The sequence below is a fragment of the Scyliorhinus canicula genome, chromosome 1 (genome assembly GCF_902713615.1).
Source record: "Scyliorhinus canicula chromosome 1, sScyCan1.1, whole genome shotgun sequence".
Classification (NCBI taxonomy): Eukaryota; Metazoa; Chordata; class Chondrichthyes; order Carcharhiniformes; family Scyliorhinidae; genus Scyliorhinus; species Scyliorhinus canicula.
Window position 1 is genome coordinate 70,840,323 of NC_052146.1, and position 10,773 is coordinate 70,851,095.

Below are 10,773 nucleotides of genomic sequence, written 5' to 3' on the forward strand. Positions count from 1 at the left end.
TGCTTTGCTAATTACTATCTCAGTGTATGTGATGCTACCTTCAAAGATCTAAGCAAATTGGCCCCAGCTTCCTCTGTCCTTGCACATTCTTTAGAAATATACTATTGGGTCCATAATGATTCTCCCTACCTGTCTGCCAAAATGCATCATTACACACTTCTCTGCATTCAATTCCATTTGCCCATTTCTGCTAACTTATCTATGTCCTGTTGCAGCCAATTCTCACCGTATGCCACACCTCTCGAGTTTGGCTCCAAATTTAAAAATGTTATCCTCTATTCCAATATCCAAATCGTTTATATGTACCAAAAAATCAATGGGCGTAGCACTAACCCATGGGACATCAGTGTGTGTCATGCACTAACTTGGTAAGATTGGAAGATTATGGTAAACACTTCTGCAAGCTACACCCGACTTCAGCAACCTGGGGTGCAAGCCATTTGTAGCAGCTAACTTATCCACTGTATGCTTAGCAGTCCTTTCACTACGTCCTGCCCATCAATTTCCACCCCATCCATTATTTATTTCCATCTCCACTTCTACCTATGTTTTGCCAGCATCCTTTGGCTTAGTGAACACAGTTACAGATACTCATTGAATAAGCCAGCCTTGTACTGCACCTCTAAGTATACCTCACCCTCTTTGCCCCTTTTAGGATTCACATTACTTCTTACTAACTACTTCCTATTTACATGCTGGTAGAAGATTGATCGGTTCCCTTTTATGGTAATTAATATTGTGGTCTTAAATTTCTCTTTGCCAGTCTTGCTTGTGTTGCTCTCAACTCACTGTATTTGGTCCAATTCTTGCTTGAAAAATGCATCTAACATACGTCATAAGTCCTTTGGTGCTCCTACCTTTTGGCTTTGTTGGGATGTACCTGGGCTATACCTGAAACATAAAAAATCACACATTGTTTTTCCCATGGTTTCATTTTACCCTGGATAAAGCCCCTCCCATCCCTTTGAAATTAACCCTCTTTGAATTTAGAAGTTTTGCTTGCACTACTCCAATGGTCCACTCGGCTCACCATTCCCAGCAGTCATTCCAAAATGAATCAAGACCATACTGGTCAAGGAAGTTCTCCTGAGCACATTTCAAAAAATCCTCTCCCTCACTAGTCAATAGGTCTTGCACATCTCTGATGTCCCTGCAGATTTGCTCCTCTAACACACACTCATTGTCTGGAGGCTCAGAGAATATCCCCAGTAGCGCCAGGAAGCACTTTTGGTTCTCAAATCTGAGCAAATAGATTTTGTCCTTACCCCCTCAAGGAGATTCTCTCTTTTCAATACTACAGTGTCATCCCTAGTTGGTACTGCAAACCCATCTCCCTTTTATCCTTCCCTATTTTTTGTGAACACATTGTATCATAGAATCCCCACGGTGCAGAAGGAGACCATTCGGCCCATCAAGTCTGCGCTGGCCCTTCCAAAGAGCACCCTACATAGGCCCAATCACTGCTCTAGCCCTGCATCCCCACCCAACTTTTGGACACGAAAGGGCAATTTAGTGTGTCCAATCCACATAACCTGCACGTCTTTGGACTGTGGGAGGAAATGGAGCACCCGGAGGAAACCCACGCAGACGTGGGGAGAAAGTGCAAACTCCATACAGTCACCCGAGGTTGGAATCAAACCCATGTCCCTGGCGCTGTGAGGCAGCAGTGCTAACCACTGTGCTACTGTGCCGCCCCATCCTTGACTATTTAAGCAGTAAGTACTCACCATTTTTGAGCCACGCTTCCACAGTTGCCACCTCATCATATTGCCTCATGGCTATTTGACCTTGTGCCTTACCAACCGTATTCGCACATATTGCTTTGCGTGTTTACATATGTGCATTTTAAGCCTGTCTTTGTATTTCTTGTAGCCCTTCTTAGTCTGCTCCTATCTAATATGGTACTAGTTCCTTCTCTAGTACTATTCAACACTCACTTTATGCATCATATTCTTCTTTCCTACTTCTACATGGTGATACTCAACCTTCCCCCCCCCCCACCAATTTAGTTTAAACTCTCTCCAACCACACCAGTGAACCTCCTGAGAATACAAAGCCTTCCATCCTGCACCAATGCCTCAAACCACGCATCGATCCCTTCTTCCTATTTCTACTTTGCTAATGTGCAGCAATGTGTAGTTCAGAGAGTACGCCATATGAGGTATATTTTAACTTGCTCTCTTACTCTTGAAAATGTGACCATAGAACCTTAATACATGTGCCCTCTATGTTGATGGTACCGGTACATACCACAACTTCTGGCACACTCTTGCCCCTGCAAAATATTTTGCACTCATCCGGCTGGAAGGAAATATATCTTGTGGGATTCACAGTGATGGTTACAGAAATACCTGTCTTGTCACCCAAATTATTGGACCTTTAATAATGACATGTTCTAATCTTTGCTCTTCCCTCCTGTGCAGTTCCTTGCCCATTGGTGCCATAGTATGGACATTCCTTCAAGATGCTGTCACTCCCAGCAGTTCACAATGCTGAGTACCTATTTGAGAGTGGCACCTACATCGAAGACTCCAGCACTTCCGGATGGTCATCCTTCTGCACTGTACATTCTATGATAATCTATGATAGTCTATGATAATCCATCTACTATCTTGAATTCTCAATCCCTGTGGGGTGGCCACCTCCTGCAATATATGACCCTAGAAACACTATCCTCTCCATGGCTCTGCAGTGACTCTAGTTGTTCCTCAAGCTCAGAAACCCTGAGCTCAGGCAGATGGAGCGCCAGCCTATATATGGCACATGAAGTATCCTGAAGTTCCAACACAGTATGGCAATTACAAGAAGTAGGTCTCAGTTGCACATCATAATCTTAAAAAAGATATCTTCCTCTGGTTAGTATCTTGTTTAACCTATTAATTTCAGCTAGTGGCTCTTGATCAGCTTTATTGAAAGAAAAGAGAAATTCCTGTGTGTCACACATTTATTGTGTCGTCTTCCCCCCCCCCCCCCCCCCCCCGCAAACATTGCGAGTCCAGCAGAAATTACTCGTATTTCATCAAAACTCTCTCTTAGACCCACCCAGTGGGGTGATCATGGCTCCCCCTGGTGGCTGATGGCCACAATGTGCGTGCTCACAAAAGGAGACTCCCAGACTCAGTCTCCTACAGGCTGTCTTAGAAATGAGAGACAAGGCACCCATCCCTAAGGGACACCGGACAATCAAAGTAAGAGTCTAACTCAGTTTTTGCTCTGGGTCTTCTCTGCTACTGGTGCCCGGCTTGCTCTGAGACCACTGTTATCTCCATCTTGATCTTGTTCTGGTCAACATTATCTAAGTCAACCTACCCTAAATGAACTTGAGCTTTATTCGCTTTCTGTTTGTAGTGTTAGGTTCACTCCAATGGGCGCTTTGCAGCCTTGTGTGGGCAGGATTTGGAGCTGTGCTGTATCACACTAGGGTGGAATATGTTCCCTGTGGCCGCTGCTGATGTCTAATCAGGGAGAGTGTAAAACAATGGATACATTAACTGTGGGCAAGTGGAGGGGTGTTTGTTGTATTAGTGTTGCTGCCGACCCATAAGAACAAATAGTGGGGTGATCATGGCTCCCCCTGGTGGCTGATGGCAACAATGTGCGTGCTCACAAGAAACGGTCTCCTGAAATGAAAATGAAATGAAAATCGCTTATTGTCACAAGTAGACTTCAATGAAGTTACTGTGAAAAGCCCCTAGTCACCAGATTCAGGCGCCTGTCCGGGGAGGCTGGTACGGGAATCGAACCGTGCGGCTGGCCTGCTTGGTCTGCTTCAAAAGCCAGCGATTAGCCCTGTGAGCCCTGTGAGCTAAACCAGCCTCCTACAGGCTGTCCTAGGAATGAGAGACAAGGCACCCATCCCTAAGGGTCACCGGACAATCAAAATAAGAGGCAATCTCTGGAAATATGGGACACTTAATCACCCAGGCGCCTATTCTGTCTGGGATTTAAGCATTAAAGTCAAGAGGGAGCGAGCTAACTGGATCATTAATATACTGGATTGAAGTGGAAATTGGCTGGATAGAACTTTTATTGAATAAGCTTTAAATTTTGATCTAAGTAATATTAACAATCTTGACAGAAATTCTTATAGAGTCTTCATTTGTAAAGTGGAGTGAAATATCACCAGCCAGTATGAACTCTAGTTACAGAAGGGTTTGGTGGAGCAGGTTTGAGGGTCTGAATGGCCTATTCTTATTTCAATGCCCCAAGTCATTTGAACCCTGTGCAAATTGCCATTCTTCACACTGTATTTCACATTTCCAACATTGCAGTAAGGTGCCATAGCTGATTTTTTAAATTCACTCCAGGGATATTAGCAGCACTGGCAGAGCCAGCATTTATTACCCATTCCTAACTACCCTCAAGAAGATGGTGATGAGCTGCTATCTTGAACTGCTGCAGCCACACTCACAGTTCACTTCGGGTGGATGTTCCAGTATTTTCACCCAGTGATAGTGATAATCAGCAATTTATGTGACTTGGAGGGGAATATGCAGGTCATGATCTTCACATACAATAGGTCTCGGCATCTAAAAACTGACAAAGTGCTTGAGTACAGTGAAAGTAGGAAGGAACTTAAATGTGGAATTAGGAGGGCTAAAATGGGCTGTGAAACGTCTTTAGCAAACATGGTCAAGGAGAATCCCAAGGCTTTTTATGCATATATTCGGAGCAAGAGGGTAGCAAGAGAAAGTGCAGGCACATTCGAGGACAATGGAGGGAAGTTATGCGTGGAACCACAGGAAGTGGGTGAAATCCTTAATGAGCACTTTATATCGTTTTCACCAGGGAGAAGGACAGGACGGATGTTGAGGTCAGGGATAGGTGTGTGAACACTCTTGAGAATGTCAATATATCAAAGGAGGAAATGTTGAGTATCCTAAATTGCATTAAGATACACAGGTCCCCGGGGCCAGTTGGGATCTATCACAGGTTACTGCGGGAGGCAAGGGGAGAAATAGCTGGGGCCATAACAGATATCTTCACATCCTTTTTGACCACAGGCGAGGTTCCAGAGGACTGGAGAATAGCCAGTATTGTCCCCTTGATTAAGAAAGGAAGGAAGGGTAATCCAGCAAATTATAGACCAGTGAGCCTGACATCAGTAGTGGGGAAGCTTTTGGAAAAGATATTGAGGAACGGATATCTGCACATTTAGAGGAAAATGGACTAATTAGTGACAGGCAGCATAGTTTTGTACAGAGAAGCTCATATCTCACCAACTTGGTGAGTTTTTTGAAGAGGTGACAAAGAAAATTGATGAGGGAAGGGCTGTAGCTGTAGTATATATGGACTTTAGTAAGGCATTTGACAAGGTCCCACATGGCAGACCGATACAAAAACTAAAAACATGGGATTCTGGGTGGGCTGGAAAGGTGGATACAGAACTGGCTTGGTTAAAGAAGACTGAGAGTCGTGGTGGAAGGGTGTTTCTCAGAATGGGGATCTATAGTTGGTGGTGTTCCGCAAGGATCAGTGCTGGGGCCTCTGTCGTTTGTAGTGTATATAAATGATCTGGAGGAAAATGTGGATGGTCTGATTAGTAAGTTTGAAAATGAAACGAAGATTGGCAGAGTAGCTGATAATGCCGAGGATTGTCAGAGGATAGATTGGAGACTTGGGCACAGAAATGGCAGATGGAATTTAATCCGGACAAATGTGAGGTGATACATTTTGGAGGATCAAATCTAGCTATGAATTATATTGTAAATGGTAGAACCCTTGGGAATATTAATATACAGAGGGATCTGGGGGTGCAGGTCCACAGTTCCCTAAAAGTGGCAACACAGGTGGCCAAGCTGATTAAGAAGGCATATAGCGTGCTTGCCTTCATCAGCTGGGGCATTGAATACAGGAGTTGGGAAATCATGTTGCAGCTACAGATAACCTTGGTTAGGCCGCATTTGCATGCAGTTCTGGTCACCACATTATCAGAAGGACGTGGTGACTTTGGAGAGAATGCAAAGAAGGTTCACCAGAATGTTGCCTGGTCTCAAGGGTGTTGGCTATGAGGAAAGGTTGAATAAACTAGGATTGTTTTCACTGGAAAGACGGAGGCTGAGGGGAGACCTGATCGAGGACTACAAAATTATGAGAGGCACAGACAGGGTGGATAGTCAGAGGCTTTTTCCAAGGGTGAACGTATCGATTACAAGGGAGCACATGTTCAAGGTGAGAGGGGGAAAGTTTAAGGGAGATGTGCGGGTAAGTTTTTCACGCAGAGTGGTGGGTGCGTGGAATGCGCTGCCAGAGGTTGTGGTGGAAGCAGGCACATTAGCAACATTTAGGAGGCATCTGGATGGGTACATGAATAGGGAGGAAATAGAGGGATATGGATCTAGTAAGGACAGAAAGGTTTATTTTAGTTAGGGCATCATGATCAGCACAGGCTTGGAGGGTCGTAGGATCTGTTCCTGTGCTGTACTTGTCTTTGTTCTATCTGTTGCCCTTGCCCTTCTAGGTGGTTGGGATTGTGGTTTTGGAAGGTGCATCAATTTGGAAAGTGCTGTCGAAAGAGCCTAGATGAGGTGCTGAAGTGCATCTTGTACCTGGTACACATTAAAATCAGGATGTGCTGATGGTGTTGGGGGTGAGTGTTTAAGGCTGTGGATGGGGTTCCAATCAAATAGGCTACTTTGCCTTTAGATTTGCATCAATTGTTGCTGGAATTGCATTCTTCTAGTCAAGTGGAGAGCTCTCCTCACACTCCTGAGTTGTGCTTTGTAGATGTTGGACAGGCTTTGGTGAGTCTGGATTGATTTGATTGATTTATTGTCACATGTACCAAAGTGCAGTGAAAAGCATTTTTGTACGGCCAATGGAACATACACAGTACATACATAGTAGACAAAAAGAATAATCAACAAAGTACATGAACAAGTATTGATTGGTTACAGTGCGGAACAAGGGCCAAACAAAGCAAATAGATGAGCAAGAGCAGCATAGGCCTGCAACAGAATTCCCAGGCTCCAAAAAGCTCTTGTAATCAGAGTGTTTATGTGTGGGCCCAGTTAAGTTTCTCATTCATGGTACCTCCTGGATGTTGATGTGGAGGATTCAGCAAGGGAGATGGGTAGATACTCTCAATTTTTATTGATTCACAAGATGAGGTTCAAAGAATAGAAATTCCTACAGTGCAGAAGGAAGCCATTTGGCCCATCGGGTCTGCACCGATCCTCTGAAAGAGCACCCCATCCACGCCCACTCCGTCACCCTATACCCGTAACCCCATAACCCAACCTAACCAGCACACCTTTAACATGGTCAATCCACCTAACCTGCACATCTTTGGACTGTGGGAGGAAACCAGGGCACCCGGAGGAAACCCATGCAGACACGGGGAGAATGTACAAACTCCACACAAAGTCACCCAGACTGGAATTGGACCTGGTCCCTGCCGTTGTGAGGTAGCTGTGCTAACCACTGTGCCACCGCCCAATGTTTCAGACGGTGATGGTGTGCTACCTTCATGAACCACTGCAATCCATGTGTTGTCGGAACACCCACATTATTAGTAATGGAATTCTCGGATTTTGATCCGGCGACAGTGAAGGAATGGCGATGTAATTTCATGATGTGGAGATGCCGGTGTTGGACTGGGGTGAGCACAGTAAGAAGTCTTACAACACCAGGTTAAAGTCCAACAGGTTTATTTGGAATCACTAGCTTTCGGAGCACTGCTTCTTCCTCAGGTGAATGATTCACTTGTGGAAGGAGCAGTGCCCCGAAAGCTAGTGATTTGAAACATAACCTGTTTGACTTCAACCTGGTGTTGTAAGACTTCTTACAATGTAATTTCAAGTCAGGATGGTGTGTGACTTCGAGGGGAACTTGCAGGTGGTGATATTCTCCTACATCTGCTGCTCTTGTCCTTCTAAGTGGTAGAAGTTGCAAGTTTTGGAAGGTGCTGTTGAAAGAGCCTTGGTGAGTTGCTGCAGTGTATCTTGTAGATGGTACATAGTGCTGCCACTGTGCATCGATGGTAGAGGGAGTGAATTTTTAAGGTGATGGATAGGGTACCAATCAAGCAGGCTGTTCTGTCCTGTGGGGGAGGGGGAGGGGGGTGGTGGTGTTGAGGTTTCTGAGTGTAGTTGGAACTGCACACATCCAGGCAAGTGGAGAGTATTCCATTGCACTCCTGGCTTGTGCCTTGTAGATGGTGGACAGGCTTTGGGGAGTTTGGAGGTGAGTTACTCGCTTGTTGGAATGACTTATTGTGTTGTATAGATACAACTTGCTATTTATCAACCCAAGCCTGAATGTTGTTTCTGTCTTGCTGCATGGGCTTCAGACTACTTTGGTTACTTCGGTATCTGAGGTGCTGTGAGTGGTACTGAAGCTGCAATTGTCAGTGAGCATCCACACTTGTTAGCTTATTTATCTCCAGCTGTAAATATAAAGACATATAGTAAGAGCTTTTAATAGATATTTTTAAAAGAAAATAGTGAACAAAGTGAGTGGTGGTTCAAGAAAAAATTAGTCTGGGGAATCAATAATGGAAAATGGGGAGATGGCCGATTAACTGAACAGGCATATTCATCAGTCTTCACTGCAGGATACAAGTAACATCCTAGAAATAGCTATAAATCAGGAATTGTAAGGAAAGGAGGAACTCAAAAATATTTATAATCACCAGGAAAGCAGTACCAAGCAAATTACTGGATCTGCAGGCTGACAAGTCCCCAAGATCGAGGCGACTAAAAACTGATGAAGCTTTGGAGGAATATCGGGAAAGTAGGACAAATCTCAAACGCGCAATAAAGAGGGCTAAAAGGAGTCATGAAATATCTCTGGCTAACAGGGTTAAGGAAAATCCCAAAGCCTTTTATTCATATATAAGGAGCAAGAGGGTAACTAGAGAAAGAATTGGCCCACTCAAAGACAAAAGAGGGAATTTATGCGTGGAGTCAGAGGAAATGAGTGAGCTTCTTAATGAGTACTTTGCATCGGTATTCACCAAGGAGAGGGACATGATGGATGTTGAGGCTAGGGATGGATGTTTAAATATTCTAGGTCATGTTGGCAAAAGGAAGGGGGAGGTTTTGGGTATTCTAAAAGGCATTAAGGTGGACGTCCCCAGGACCGGATGGGATATAGAACATAGAACATAGAACAGTACAGCACAGAACAGGCCCTTCGGCCCTCGATATTGTGCCGAGCAATGATCACCCTACTCAAACCCAAGTATCCACCCTATACCCGTAACCCAACAACCCCCCTCCCCCCTCCCCCCTCCCCCCTCCCCCCCTTAACCTTACTTTTAGGACACTACGGTCAATTTAGCATGGCCAATCCACCTAACCTGCACATCTTTGGACTGTGGGAGGAAACCGGAGCACCCAGAGGAAACCCACGCACACACGGGGAGGACGTGCAGACTCCGCACAGATAGTGACCCGGCCGGGAACTGAACCTGCGACCCTGGAGCTGTGAAGCATTTATGCTAACCACCATGCTACCATGCTGCCCGGTTAGTCTATCCCAGGTTACTGAGGGAAGCGAAGGACGAAATAGCTGGGGCCTTAACAGATATCTTTGCAGCATCCTTGAGCACGGGTGAGGTCCCGGAGGACTGGAGAATTGCTAATGTTGTCCCTTTGTTTAAGAAGGGTAGCAGGGATAATCCAGGGAATTATAAACCTGTGAGCTTGACGTCAGTGGTAGGCAAACTGTTGGAGAAGATACTGAGGGATAGGATCTATTCACATTTGGAAGAAAATAGACTTATCAGTGATAGGCAGCATGGTTTTGTGCAGGGAAGGTCATGTCTTACAAACCTAATAGAATTCTTTGAGGAAGTGACAAAGTTAATTGATGAGGGAAGGACTGTAGATGTCATATAGATGGACTTCAGTAAAGCATTTGATAAAGTTTCCCATGGCAGGTTGATGGAAAAAGTGAAATCGTATGGGGTTCAGGGTGTACTAGCTAGATGGATAAAGAACTGGCTGGGCAACAGGAGACAGAGAGTAGTCGTGGAAGGGAGTGTCTCAAAATGGAGAAAGGTGACTAGTGGTGTTCCACAGGGATCCGTGCTCGGACCACTGTTGTTTGTGATATACATAAATGATCTGGACAAAGGTATAAGTGGTCTGATGAGCAAGTTTGCAGATGATACTAAGATTGGTGGAGTTGCAGAGAATACAGCAAAATATAGACAGATTGGAGAGTTGGGCAGAGAAATGGCAGATGGAGTTCAATCCAGACGAATGCGAGGTGATGCATTTTGGAAGATCTAATTCAAGAGCAGACTATATGGTCAATGGAAGGGTCTTGGGGAAAATTGATGTGCAGAGAGATCTGGGAGTTCAGGTCCATTGTACCCTGAAGGTGGCAATGCAGGTCGATAGAGTGGTCAAGAAGGCATACAGCATGCTGGCCTTCATCGGACGGGGGTTTTGAGTACAAGAGTAGGCAGGTCATGTTACAGTTGTATAGGACTTTGGTTAGGCCACATTTGGAATACTGCGTGCAGTTCTGGTCGCCACATTACCAGAAGGATGTGGATGCTTTGGAGAGGGTGCAGAGGAGGCTCACCAGGATGTTGCCTGGTATGGAGGGTGCTAGCTATGAAGAAAGGTTGAGTAGATTAGGATTGTTTTCGTTGGAAAGACGGAGGTTGAGGGGAGGCCTGATTGAGGTCTACAAAATTATGAGAGGTATGGACAGGGTGGATAGCAACAAGCTTTTTCCAAGAGTGTGGGTGTCAATCACAAGGGGTCATGATTTCAAGGTGAGAGGGGAAAAGTTTAAGGAGATGTGCGTGGAAAGTTT